Consider the following 14,669-nt stretch of genomic DNA (forward strand, 5'->3'; position numbering starts at 1 on the left):
TCCAAGGCCAAAAGGGACCCTTGTGATCATCTAGTCTGACGTCCTGTATAACACAGGTCAGAGAACTTCCCTGAAATAACGAGGAGTCCTTGTGGCACCTTAGAGACTAACAAATTTATTTGAGCATAAGCTTTCATGGGCTAAAACCCACTTCATCAGATTCACAGAGTGAAAAAGACAGTAAGCAGTATATTCTAGCATATGAAAAGATGGGAATTGCCTTACCAAGTTGGGGGTCAGTGCTAATGAGCCAATTCAATTAAGGTGGAAGTGGCCTATTCTCAACAGTTGACAAGAAGGGGAGAATACCAAGGGAGGGAAAATTACTTTTGTAGTGCTAACGAGGACAATGCAATCAAGGTGGCCCATTTCCAATAGTTGACAAGAAGGTGTGAGTATCAGCAGAGGGAAAATTACTTTTTGTAGTGACCCGTCCACTCCCAGTTCTTATTCAGGCCTAATCTGATGGTGTCCAATTTGCAAATTAATTCCAGTTCTGCAGTTTCTCATTGGAGTCTGTTTTTGAATTTTTGTTGTTGAAGAATTGCCCCTTTTAAGTCTGTTATTGAGTGTCCAGGGAGATTGAAGTGTTCTCCAACTGGTTTTTGAATGTTACAATTCTTGATGTCTGATTTGTGTCCATTTTTTCTTTTGCATAGAGACTGTCCGGTTTGGCCAATGTATATGGCAGAGGGGCATTGCTGGCACATAATGGCATATATCACAATGGTAGATGTGCAGGTGAATGAGCCCTTGATGGTGTGGCTGATGTGGAATTAATCTGCAAACTGGTCACCATCAAATTAGGCCTGAATAAAGACTGGGAGTGGATGGGTCACTTTTATTAAGGATTTATTTATCCTTCATAAAGATCCCTTCATATTCATCACCACAGTGTCCCAGCTCTTGTCTGTAGTGAGGGACACCACATGTGATTCCCTTCAGATGTATCCACCTCAATTCCCCAAAAACATTGTGCTTGTTCCCTATAGAGCTTCCAAGGAGGAGCTGTGGTTTCCAGGCCTTTCTGAGAATTATTCACAGGTGGCAGAGGAAATCCACAGGTGCTGCGGGAAAGTGGCTTCTCCTCACCTCCAGGCAACTGCTGACTTGTTTGCTCAAATACTAGTGTGTGAAAGAAAATGAAGCCCTTTGAAATATGAAGCAGTGGCCCGGAATCACCCTTCAGGTGAGTGATTGCACCAGGGTAGCTGGCAATAGCTACATGAGTCTAAGGCCAGCCTTATCCTAGGAGCTGTTTGCTGGTATAACTACACCAGTATACCAGCAAAGGACTCCTTGTGTGGACACAGCTTAGATTGTTTTGCCAGCATAGTTTATTCCAGCCACCCAAGCAAAATAAGATATATCGGCAAAGATGCAGCTTTGATAAGACAGCTCTCGGTTGGATATCACTCCTCCTCATGCCCCTGACTGACACAGCTATGCTGGCAAAAGTCCATAGTATAGACCTGGCTTTAGTGGCTCTAGGTGTTCAGAGATCCAGCAGGACCTACAGGTGCCAGATATGTAATCCTTAGTAGGCAACATAATTTCATGGAGAGAACACTCGGGAGGTGAGTGAGATTAGAATGGGGATCTGAGTATTTGTCAGGGATAGCAGGGCTGACCGACTGACAAATGGAGGGAGTTCTGGGCACTTGATGGGGTTTGGCAGGTGGGATTGGATCACCGTACTTAATTTGCCATGAGGAGTGTTTGGAGGCAGGGCATTTTAAAGGGAAGGTTTAGCAACTGATGGGGGGAGAGGGACTGATTGTTAGAGGGGACTCCATATTTCTTAGACACTAGGAGGGAAAGCTCATTTGGAGGGAGGACTGGACAGTTCGATAGCTAGGAGTGGGAGGCTGGGTTGGGGAAATCTTGGGGCTGTAGACGTGTTCATCAACAGGGAGGAGGTGGGGCAAAGGCGGCTTGCAGATGCAGGGCCACCCAGAGGATTCAGGGGGCCTGGGGCAAAGCAATTTTAGGGGCCCCTTCTATAAAAGAAAGCTGCAATACTATAGAATAGTATATTCTCATGGGGGCCCCTGCGGCGCCCGGGGCCTGGGGAAAATTGCCCCACTTGCCACCCCCCCCTCGGGTGGCCCTGTGCAGATGGTTGAGCCACTGAGAGGGAATTTGGGGATCTTGAGGAATTTAGGAAGGTTAAGTAACAAGGAGGGGGTTTAGGCACTGGGGGATGGGACCACATGGATAAATGTATGTATCCTCAAGTTTCTAAGGATTTACTCTGTACAGGACACACGTTCATCTCTCCACTTCTCAGGGCTGCAGGTTTCTTCTGTTCCTGAGCTGAGTTAGGGAGCCAGATCTGTAGGACTCACAGGAGTTATTCCCTCTTTTCCCTTTGCAGCTGCAGCATCCCTGTGGTGTCTCATGTTCCTGGGAGCTTTAAATTAATCCACTACGTCTGGGCATTCAGGTAAAGAGCCAGCAGCTGTTATTGAACACGCCCAGCTGGGCTGAAGGTCTGCACAGAATTGACTAAATACTTCCAAAAGTGCCCAGTCCCAGCATGGAACTAGGCCTGCTGTAAAACCCGGCATGGATTTTACAGGCCGCAGCCTCTCTGCTTGGGTTTTCCTCAAATCCTGGTCCAGAACTTAAATGACTGGTATTCCTCCTGGGCATTACTTATGTGAGAAGTGGGGCTGGAATACTGTGATGCTGAGTGTATTATAAATGCCTTGATTATATAGATTGACCAATAGATAGATGGAATGATAGGACTGAATAAAATAGATAGACAGACTGATGGAAAGTGGATAGCTATATAAGATAGTGGACTTTAAGCTCCTATGGGCAGGGACCTGTCTAGCTAATCCTAGGGCTATCCCCACATATCTTTGGGCATGGTACACGTTATAAATAGCAATAATAAAGATAGACACATGCCTCTTTGCTGGGTGCTGATTTTTCCCTGTCTGGTTTGTGTTTGTTCCCTGCAAGGTGGAGACCCATGTGGCAAAAGACACAACAGGAACCCTGGCGCTCCGAGGAGAAGTTAATGAGGGCTGAGAGAGACCAATGAGTTGAGCCAGACCACAGCAATGCTGAAGCAGGAACATCCCCCGCCCTACAGGGTTTGGCTGAAGCCCAGAAGAAGTCTCATTGCTGGTGGAAAATCTTGCAGCTCAGGATGCAGCTAGAAAAGCAAAGCACATAACTGGACAGTATTGAGTCCCACCCGCTACAAATGCTGACTGGCCAGTGTAGAATGCTGCAGGCAAACTGCACAGTGCCTCTCTGGGAAGCAGGACCATTTCATCCTCCAGCACCATCACTGGCTTTATATTCACCTTTTCATCCTCTCAGGGCTTGTCTACATTATGCAGCTTTTAGCGACAAGGCTGTGTCGACACAGCCTTGTCGCTAAAAGTCAGCGTGTGTAAACACTCTCTATCAGTATTTTCTCGGCACTTTTGCCAACAAAATACTTCCAGCTCCGCGAGCGGCAGTAGCTTTGTCAGCAGGAGAGCACTCCTGCCGACAAAGCCAAGTTCACACTGCCATTTGCGTCGGCAAAACTTTTGTCTTTCGCGGGGGAGCTTTTTTAAGTACCCGTGAAAGACAAAAGTTTTGTTGACAACGTTGCAGTGTAGACAAGCCCTCACTTCTTCTGGCTAGCTACAGCTTTCCCAAGATCTCATCTGTGATCTTCAATGGTTTCCATCTTCCCCAGGACTCCACTCGCTGTGCCAGGGGTCTCCCCTATGTATCAGAGAGAAAAAGAAGGCTTTGTCTACACTAGCACTTTTGTCGGCAAAACTTTTGTCAGTCAGGGTGTGGAAAAAAACACACACCCTGACCGAAATAAGTTTAACTGACAAAAGTGCCGGTGTGGACAGTGCTGTGTCAGTGAGAGACATTCTCCTTCTGATGTAGCTAGTGCCGCTCGTTGAGGATGGTTTAATTATGCCGGTGAGAGAGCTCTCTTCCTCTGACATAGAGCGGCTACACAGGAGACCGTACAGTGGCACAGATGCAGCGGTACAGCTGTGCCGCTATAAGGTCCGTAGTGTAGACATAGCCAAACTAATCCCATGAGTATAATCAATGGCAAAAATCACAGCCAAAATATTTGAAATGCACTAGAAATATGTGATAACCAGTGTTGCTAACTCACAGCTATTTAGCTGCTTTTGTGGGATTTTTCTCAGAACTGGGTCAAAAAAATGTGCTAATTTAGATTTCTGGAGCAATGTTCTGAAGGATGGTGAAGCACTGGAATGGGTTACTAGGGAAGTGGTGGAATCTCCATCCTTAGAGGTTTTTAAGGTCAGGCTTGACAAAGCCCTGGCTGGGATGATTTAGTTGGGGATTGGTCCTGCTTTGAGCAGGGGTTGAACTATATGACCTCCTGAGGTCCCTTCTAACTCTGATATTCTATGATTCTATAATTTTGAAGCAGAACTCCCCACTGAAATCAATTAGGAATTCTACTTTGAGACTGATGGCTAAATATGGCCCCCAGTGTGTAACAAATAGTTCCCTTCTGATTCTTTTCCGTACCTCCTACCCCATTCATTGGCTTCCTACCTGACCCCCTCTTCTACCTCTACACTCACATTCTTTTTTTCAGACTTATTCTCTCTCTCTCTCTCTCTTGTTCTTTCGCTGTGTGTGTGTCTTTTTCTCTTTGCCTCCCTCTCCCACCGCACCTCCCCTTTCTCCTGTGAAGCTCCATTCCCCTTGTCTGACTCACCCCTCCCTTCCTGGCCTCCTTTGCTTCTCTCTCATGGGTGGTTTTGTCTCTCTGGTTTGTGTGGTCTGCCCTGCACATTCCAGCTCTTTTCTCTTCGGGACCCAACATGTTCCACACAGAGAGGGGATTTATGAGCTGGATTATGCTTTGCTATTCAGTCTTTTGTTTTCAGAACACACCTTTTTCTTTTGTGTCATATATTAGGATGTCTATGCGTCTCTGTACATATTTGTGTGTCACTCTACTATGTGTGAGTCTGTGTGTCTATAGTATGACTGTGTGTCTATAGTATAGTATGTGTATATGTAAGTTGGTGTATCTGTTTCGTTGTGCATGTTACACACAAATACTTAGGGCTTGATCCTTCTATTAAATGTAAGAGCTTTGCCACTGACCTCACTGGAAGTAGGATTAGGCCCTTACACACTGGTCTGAGACTGAGTGCATTTGTGTATATGTTTCTGTCTGATGTGTTTGTTTCTGTGTCATGGCTGTGAATGGGTGCAACACTCCATGTGCACGTCAGGGCTGTGCCTTGAGATGTGACAGTCTGACTTGGGGGAGAGAGGAGATTTCAGAAGGTGGAAAATATTTTAAAAGCCCGCTTGAACTGCACACGCAGCAGAATCCCGCGGAGGGTGAGAATTTAAACACCTCCTTGAAAGAAATCCCAACTGAGGGAGTCTCCACCCCCACCCCACCAGCAAGAGAGATTTGAAACAGCAGGTCTGGATGTTGCATATGCGTGTATGTGTCTGTGACACAGGAACTTTGCCCAAACTTCTTCATTCAGAGTAGCAGCTCTTTCAGCCTTGGCTTTCACTGGAGCAGGAGGAGGACAGAGCTGGGGAGGGGGACTGTTCCATTAGCTCAGCGGGGAGAAAGTATTCCCATGCCCATCCAACAAAGCAGCTACTTCTTCTCTTCTCCACCCGCAATGGCGTGGTAGAGTCTCGCTGCTCCTCACTATAGGCCAGATGCTCCCCTTTGTAGTAAAAGGGGGCAGAAAAGGGAAAGACGTGAAAAAATTTACTACAGAACTGAGCTGAGTAAGGGCCTGGTGCTAAGAAAGGCTGAGTACCTAAAACTTTCACTGAAGTTAATAGCAGCTGCAAGAGCTCAGCAGGTGCTCAGCATCTCTCAGGATCAGGCCCCTAATTAATATGTATCCATCTAGTCATAAGGAGGGGGGGAAAGGTTTGTAGTAATCAGGGGCTGTGGCTAGAAACCCCCACTGGGGGGATTAAGAAACTGGCTATGCTTTTGGGCAAGGTGTAAACAACTGTGCACTGCTAAACTTACAGCACAATCTGCAGGAAGGGCCACTGTGTGTGGAAAAGTGCAGCAAACTTTTCAGAGTACCTTGCAGTCAGACCTGTGGCCATGTCTACAGATAGCCCCTTTTTTAAATAGCCTCTGAATCATATATATTGTGGTGGGCTGGCTAAGTGTGTGTGTGTATGTTTGTATATTTATATCAGAGCCTTGTTCTGGAGAGAATCATAACTGCTTAACTGTGCATCATAGGCCTTACATTGCTAGCAGCAAAGGAAGATTCTCCTTCAATGGCTGGCACCTGGGCTTTAGGAGGAGGCACATCTAAGTTTTACCCCTTTCCACTAACCATAGGCCCAGTTTCTAATCTGCTGACAGGGGCTCCCTCCGGCTCCACCCTGTCCCTGTCCCCACTCTACCCCGTCCCCCAGTGCCCCCCCTGCCCTGCTTCTTCTCACCCCCGCTCTGCCCAGCCTCTTCCATGCCCAGTTCCGCTCCCTCCCACAGCGCATTATGCCGTCGCTCCTCCCCCTTTCTGCAGAACTGCGGCATAGCCATTCGGTCCCTAGTCTGTAGCAGTGCATGGGATTCTTCCATCCTAAGTGTCCTTGTTGAACCTCAACAGATTTCTTTTGGCCCAATCCTCTAATTTGTCTAGGTCCCTCTGTATGCTATCCCTACCCTCCAGGGTATCTACCGCTCCTCCCAGTTTAGTGTCATCTGCAAACTTGCTGAGGGTGCAGTCCATGCCATCCTCCAGATCATTAATGAAGATATTGAACAAAATCAGCCCCAGGACCAACCCTTGGGACACTCCGCTTGATACCAGCTGCCAACTAGACATCAAGCCATTGATCACTACCCGTTGAGCCCAATGATCTAGCCAGTTTTCTATCCACCTTATCATAGGCGCCAACTTTTGCAGGTGCTGGTGGGTGCTCGCCCCCGGCCCCGCCCCCCTCCCAACCCCTTCCCCAAAGAACCCGCCCAAACTCTGCCTCCTCCCTGCACCTATTGGACCCCTTCCCCAAATCTCTGCCCCGGCCTCGCCTCTTCCCCGAGCGAATCAGCTGTTTCGCAGCGGGAAGCACTGGGAGGGAGGGGAGAGAAGCGGAGCCGTGGCGCGCTCAGGGGAGGAGGCGGAGCAGAGGTGAGCTGGGGCGGGAACTGCCGGTGGGTGCAGAGAACCCACCAATTTTTCCCCGTGGGTGCTCCAGCCCCAGGGCACCCACGGAGTTGCGCCTATGCACCTTATAGTATATTCATCCAGCCCATACTTCTTTAACTTGCTGGCAAGAATACTGTGGGAGACTGTATCAAAAGCTTTGCTAAAGTCAAGGAATAACACATCTACTACTTTCCCCTCATCCACAGAGACAGTTATCTCATCACAGAAGGCAATTAGGTTAGTCAGGCATGACTTGCCTTGGTGAATCCATGCTGACTGTTCCTGATCACTTTACTCTCCTCTAAGTGTTTCAAAATTGATTCCTTGAGGACCTGCTCCATGATTTTTCCAGGGACTGAGGTGAGGCTGACTGGCCTGTAGTTTCCCAGATCCTCCTTCTTCCCTTTTTTAAAGATGGGCACTACGTTAGCCTTTTCCCAGTCATCCGGGACCTTCCCCAATCGCCATGAGTTTTCAAAGATAATGGCGAATGGCTCTGCAATCACATCCGTCAGCTCCTTTAGCACCCTCCCGATTCCAGCTCCTACAGACCGCTTATAGAAGTTCTGGCTGCACTTTTCCTGCACTACCTAATCCTCTCACTCCATCTGTGGCTTCACAAAGTCGCAGGATCTCCTCATCCACTTCTTCCTGGCACTGGCCATGATGGCTATCCATCATGTCAGGAGGAGGAAGTTGGATGGGGTTGAGGGAGTTGCTCTGCAACTGTGAGGCCTATTTCTGCTCCTTCCTTAAGTCACATCTCCAGGCAGAGTTTCTCTAGGTCGTGTCCTCTGGCTCCCTGGTTACCTTCGAGGAGCAGTGGGTGCTGTCTGGAGTTCTCTGCTTGGTGTCACCCCCCCTGGGGATCCCTGCTTCAGGGGGAGGGATAGCTCAGTGGTTTGAGCATTAGCTTGCTAAACCCAGGTTGTGAGTTCAATTCTTGAGGGGGCCATTTAGGGATTTGGGGCAAAAATCTGTTTGGGGATTGATCCTGCTTTGAGCAGAGGGTTGGACTAGATGATCTCCTGAGGTCCCTTCCAACCCTGGGATTCTATGCTTTTGAACCCATGGCCCTCACATCCATCCCTGGTTTTTTTGTTTGTTGTCCCACAAATTTACTGTACTTGAGCAGGGGAAGGGATCTTTAGATGTGGCCTAGCTTGTGCCCACCCTTTCCCCCAGGAACTCAATAGGTGTGGGACCCATTTCTGTTCCCTGCAGTGTTCACTGACTCCTTGGAAACTTTTGAGGAGCAGTGGGCGCTGGCCCATTTTGGCTACTTGACTTTTGCCCTATGAACTTCACTGTCCCTGTTTTTTCATTTGTTGTCCCCAGTACTCAGGTGTGGCCTGAGTTTGCTGGCCCCTTGCCTGTGCCGCCCCCAACTAAGGGGGAGTGCCTTGCACTATGTCTGCCATTTTCCTGCTATCCACAACAGGTACCACAAAGTTCGGCATGGAGCCCACGGGGTTGGAGATTTCTTATATCTCCTCCTCCCACCAAAGTGCAAATTCTGCTGGTAGCGGTGGGTCGCTGCTGTCACTTTTCTGAACAATCTGCTTTGCTTTGCCAGAGCAGCATGTGCAGCTCTTGGGTTCCGCCCTGCTCTTGATTCCACACCTCTGCGGACTAATCCCTGTCAGGTGAGGGGTCAGTGTCTTGTGGACGACCTCGCTTGCGTTGGGAGCTGGGCTCCCTCTGGGCGGTTCTGGGCAGGGCTGGGCCCAGAACTGGGGCGCAGGTTTTGCAGTGAGCTGCAGCACTTCTCGGCACCCAGGTCACGGGAGCACCCAGGCCTCGGTGACACACGAGAGAAATGCCCAAGGCAGAGCTGTGCGGCAGGGTGGCTGGACCCAGCCTGCAGCAGCTCTGATTCCCGCCCCCAGCCAGAGGGGAGCCCCAGCCCGGAGCGCTGAGTCCAGGGCATTGGAAGGACGAGGGGACCCCAGCCTGCCCGGGAGGAGCTGGGAGGAGCGTGAGTAGAAAGGAGACGGCCCCAGCGCGGAGCTCCGCCCCCGCCCCACCGCGTGGGCAGAGGGGAGCCCGAGCGCCGAGCTCCACCCCACAGGGACAAGGGAGTGTGAGCGGGGGACTGGCCCCCGCGCGGAGCTCCGCCTCCGGCAGCTTGGGAGCTGCTGACGCTCTTGCCTCTGCCGGTGGAGTGGAGAGGGAAGGAGCCGCGGCGGCTGGGTTTGGGGATCTGGCGGGGGAAAGCAGCGGCTGCAGCAGTAGCGGGAGCTGCTGCTCCGGGGCGGGGGGTCCTGCAGCCATACAGAGCCCCCTGCGCACTGCACGGAACCTCGGGAGCTGAGCCGGGCCTCTGCAGGGGGAGAGGAGGAGCAGGGGGCTGAAGGGAGAGAGACCCCAGCAAGGGAGACAGGCAGCTCAAGGGAGAGAGATACTGGGAGAAATCCTAGCAAGGGAGAGCGAGAGATCCCACCCTGGGGAAGAGCCAAAACAAGGGAGAGAAAGAGCTCCCAAATCAAGGGAGAGCGAGAGATCGTAGTAAGTGGTAGAGCGAGAGAAATCCCAGCACGAGGGAAATTCCAAGAAGAGATCAGAAGAAGAAAGGGATCGGGAGAAAGGTCCCAGTAAGTGGGAGTGAGAGCCTAGCAAAAAAAGAGAGCCCCATAAGAGGAGTCTTCCAAGCAAGAGATCCTATGAAAAAATCAATCCCAGTAACAGAGAGATTCTAGGCAGAAAGCGACCACCAAGCCTAAGAAGACAAAGCACTAGTCAATGTACAGTAAGTAACAGTCCTGCACTGGCCCCAAGGAGATGGACTAGATGAGACCTACATTCTTAGTGTTTTAACTTTTCTGATGCTATGAGATAGATTGGCATAATTCTAGCAGAAAAGGTCCCTGAGAAAGCTTCCTGAATGACCCTAGAAAGATCAAAGTAAAGAGGAATATTATTAGGATCCCTGCAGACTAGACTGCAGAGAAAGAGAGAGGGAGAAAGAGATATCACCGTATACCAGGAGGAGAAGGGAGAACACAGGAGGGAGAGAGAGAGAGATCACAGAGTAAAGACGTTGTGATCCCATCAGAAGAGATCTGAGAGGGAGCCATCATCCAGAACATCCTCGGTTCTCTGTTGTGAGATCCTAGGGGAGAGAGAGAAGCAAACCAGGTACTTTTTCTGAGTGACATTCCAACTCCTTTTTTATGGGAAAGGGGGTTTGTGCTGTTTAAAAACCTGTGTTAGTGGGGCTGGAAGGGGGTGTCCAGACTTCCCTCTTCTTTCAGATGCTATATGCAAGCAGAGTGGGGAGAGATGAGCTGTATGAAATCAGGTCATGGTTTTGCTGCTGCACAGCTGGGCTCATGGATATTACAAGCACAAGCAGATATTGCTCCCACATGCATGGCTCGGTTTGCTTGTTTCTGGCTATTTTTCTTCTCTCTGTAGCTCTTTCAAGAGCATCTGCTAAGTGATGCCTTTTCTTTTCCTGAAGCAGGGAGAAATATGTGGAGCAGATTTACCCTCGGTGTAACTGCCGAAGTTGATGGAATTACACTAGGAATGCCTTTGGCCCTTGTGTGTTTAGGTTGTTTAATGTGCCTGCAGTGGGACATGCAGGGTATATGTGTGTTTGTGGGGGAAGGAGGGGCAGGGTAGGGGTTAAAATTAACCTACTTCCTGAGGATGGTGGAAATTCATATACCCAAACTGACAAAATCTGTGTCAATGTGTGGGTTGTGACAGCTAACCTCACATTTACTCTATGGTCCCAGTGAAATGATCTAACTTCATTCAAAGTCTCACCTCCTATACCTGTCTCCCTTGGTTGAGGAGGAGAGCTCTTGCCCTCTCCCCCAGCTACATGGACAGAAGATGAAAGATAGTGAGGGAAAGAGTGCCCCAAGAGGGGAATCCCTCAATAGCCCTATTACTCATTAATTATTCTGCTGGGGGTGGGGAGGGAGAGACCAAATGCAAATAGCAAACTGGATTACTAACACAGAAGGCAGTGGTGATGGGGGAGTTGCCTCCAGCCATGTCTCCTACTGCTGCTTAGCCTGGCACTGCCTCTTCTCCCCATACCCAAGCAGGCCTGACACCTCAGCTGGGAATAAAGGGGAAGCTCCCTCCCTCCTCACTGTAGTGGGGTCCTTATCAGAATCCTAGAAACTAGATCTGGAAAGCTCTGTTAGAACACAGCTAATCCATCTCCCTCTCCTCCCCCTCCCCCCACTGCCACTGCAGGATTGTACCCTCCTATCTATTCTCCTGCCAAGGCTTCCCTTGGGGAGACTATTCCACAGTCTAATCAATCTTTGCTCTCACATGTTTCCTTAGCTCCAGCCTGAAAATATCACTGTGGCTTAAAATTCATCCCATAGTTTCAACCCCTTGTATTTCTGTAAACAATTCCTCTGGGTGTTGGTAGCCCTTAGATACCTGGAGGCAGTTATATCCCTGCCCCCGTTCCCCCACCACCCACACTCCTTTAGGTGGGTTAGATTTGTTAATCTCTCCTCATAAGTCAATCCCTCTCTCCAGCCCCGTAATAATTTTGCTCACTGTTCTCCGAATTCCTTCCAGTTTGTCGCCATCTTTCTGGCAATGGGGTGTCCAGGACTGTATGTGTGTGAGGTGCCTTAATACTGGGCAAAGTATCGTCGCCTCACTCTGAGCAGTGGAGCCTTATCAAGAGGGACTGTTGCCTCTTTGCTCTGAGTGCTGGAGCAATGTTGGCCTGGTCTGCACCTAAAATATAGGTTGAACTAGTTGTTCACTAGTGGAGTGAAAAATTCACACCACTGAGACACTTAGTTAAGCCGACTTAAGCCCCAGTATAGACCTGCTAAGTTGATGGAAGGCTTTTTCCCTCAATCTTTCTACCACATCTCAAGAGGGTGGATTAACTACAGTGATGGAAAAACTCCTTCTATTGCTGTAGCAAGTGTCTACATTACAACACTACAGTGGCACAGCTGCAGCACCCTCCCCCCCAATGTGTGTCACTGTCCCACAAGCTGCTGTATATGCCCATAACAAAGATACCTGCTCCCTCAACCCATGAATGATCAACTTCCTTATGTCCATCATGTATGTTCGCCTCCCCCCAAGACACACACCTCTTCCCCTTCTCTGAGCAATGTGACTGACTCTTGCAGGTGCATCTCCTGCCCCTCTGCATGTCTTCTCCCCTGAGATACTCATCTTCACCATGCATGCTTCCATCTGGGAGATACTACACCCACCCTATGCACACTTCCCTCTGATAGGCTTCCTGAGACACCTGCTTTGTGATGGGATGCCCATGCACACTGCTGCTTTGTGGGACACCTGGCTTCAGGAATGCTCCCCTCCCTGTGTCTGCTCCTATTGAGACATGAATCCCCTCTATATGCACGCTCCACCATTTTCCCGCTCCAATGCCTTGGGGGAGCAGGGGAATGCACCCATAACACCCCTCCCTGCCCATTTATTGTTTTAAAACAAAAACACTATTAATGACAGTTATGGTGGTGGAGTTAATTTTTGCTTCTCCTGACTGATTTTAAAGTTCCCCCAGCACGAATAGCTTGGCCATGTGCGTATTTTATGATGTATATTTAACACAAACAATAACATACACGTGCAGAAGAAAAAGAAATAAAATATATTACATATAATCAGTGTGGCAAAGTTAATGTTGCTTGAGGGAACCCTAACTTTTTCATTGCTTGTCTTTTTGTGATTTTTAGCTGCTGCCTTACAATGCAATTCTGTTTTGCAAAGCTTGTGTATAAATGGCATCATGGGGCTCCATGTTTATCATCCATCAACAATTCCAGAACAAATGGGCTCAGCTTACACTTAAATAGATTTTACAGAAAAACAAACAAAAAGAATGTGCAAAGTGGAATGCTCACCTAAAACAAAACCTAGGAGGGAGTTGATGAACTTAACCTCTGTACTTTGTTCTTATTTATGTCTTTTCCTTGCCACCCACCCCATCTTTCTCTTTTTCCCTTCTCTTCCTGCTTCAATGTCATATTACTATTGTATCTTACCATTATAAAAAAGAAAAACCTCTTGCTCTATTTTGTCAGAAAGCTTTGTATCATCTTACAGTAATCATGTATTTTAAAGATTGTTTTTTTAACTGCCAGTCCCACAAACTCAGCTCAGCTCTGAAAGTCAAGCTGGGCTTTTTCCAACTCTCATCTCATTACTACTAACAGAACTTTTGCACATTTACATCTATGTCACCCCAATGCCTTCATATTTACTCTCATTGACACCTGTGCAATCTCATGACCTTCAATGACTGTGCACAAATGTAACTTTTTGGAGTTTAGTAAGCGCACCTGTAGATGAGGCACAAGAAAAAATGAAGTTCAGCTCCCTATCTCTGAGCTGTACTGATTCCATAGGGTGAATAGAAGTAAAAGACAGGCAAATCTTATTTTAATCACTAAAATCAGTCTCTCTGGCTCTGAATATGCATAAGGAGCAAGTCTGCTGAGTCAGAGGCCATTTGCACAATATCACTTTTCAGAGTTGAGATGCACTATATGTTGTTTGTAATTAAGAAAAAAATAAAATGCATTAGTGGTGTCTTCCCAGTGGCACGCATACAGTGCTTACAACCAATATTCCTGTGACTTCACAAATTGTGTACTCTTTTAAATGTACTCTTACTACATCTGCTCTTAAAGAAGCATGCACTTAATGGAGGCACTGGTGCTGTGTTTGCAGGAAATGCACCTATGCCTCTACGAAGTCAGCTGGGAGCCACTTGGGAACCTGGGAAAAAGACCCCTCTCTTTCCCAGGTATACACCACCTGAGAGGTGCTTGAAGACAGAGGCGCTGACTTTCTAATGTGCCGGGGGGGTGTTCGACCCCCAGCTCTGTCCCAGGCCCCACCCCCACTCCATCCCTTCCCCACTCCTGCCCAGCCTATTCCCGCCCATGCCCCCCCAAGCCTCCACCCTGCCCCTTCCTGCCCCTGCTTCTTCCCGCCCCATTGCTCCCCCTCCCCTCCCCCAGCGCCTCCTGCACACTGCGGAACAGCTGATCCACAGCGGGCTGGCGGCACTGGTGGGGAAGGGGCTGATCAGCAGGAATGCCGGGACGGGAAGGAGCTGATGGAGGGGCTGCTGGTGGGTGCTCAGCACTCAACATTTTTTCCCGTGGGAGCTCCAGTCCCGGAGCACCCACGGAATTGGCACCTATACTTGGAGACCAGCTTCTGAAACAAATAGCACATTTGGGATCCAACCTCTTACAATCACAAGTTTCAAACTTCCAGGGCTCTAGGCTTCGGTGCATTCTGAGCTCAACGCTCAACTGCAAAGGAAATTGGGATTGGATGTGACTGTGAGCTAATGATTACTCATTCAGGCACACACAGCTCAGGGGGGAGAATAAGAGAGTTGGCCAGGGAGAAGGGGAAGATGCCTGATATTCTGGAAACAGTGCACCCTCTGAAAGCCATGTGCTTGTACATGAAACATTGACCTTTAAGTGCTGGGTTTATAATGGGCTGAAAATT

At 48.8% G+C, this 14,669-nt stretch overlaps 1 protein-coding gene across 2 annotated transcripts in view; it reads left to right on the forward strand.

Moving 5' to 3' along the window:
- The first annotated feature begins 9,283 nt into the window (after positions 1-9,283).
- LOC117885296 (ephrin type-B receptor 5) overlaps positions 9,284-14,669 on the forward strand; it is a 142,014-nt gene continuing 136,628 nt past the window's right edge. Inside the window, exon 1 of one of the 2 annotated variants that reach the window (XM_034786589.1) lies at positions 9,284-10,310. The gene's annotated coding sequence lies outside the window, so the exon portion shown is untranslated. The remainder of the gene's footprint in view (positions 10,311-14,669) is intronic. The other variant, XM_034786590.1, reaches the window with a different exon arrangement.

Source organism: Trachemys scripta, chromosome 1 (assembly GCF_013100865.1).
Source record: "Trachemys scripta elegans isolate TJP31775 chromosome 1, CAS_Tse_1.0, whole genome shotgun sequence".
In the NCBI taxonomy this organism is placed as follows: Eukaryota; Metazoa; Chordata; order Testudines; family Emydidae; genus Trachemys; species Trachemys scripta.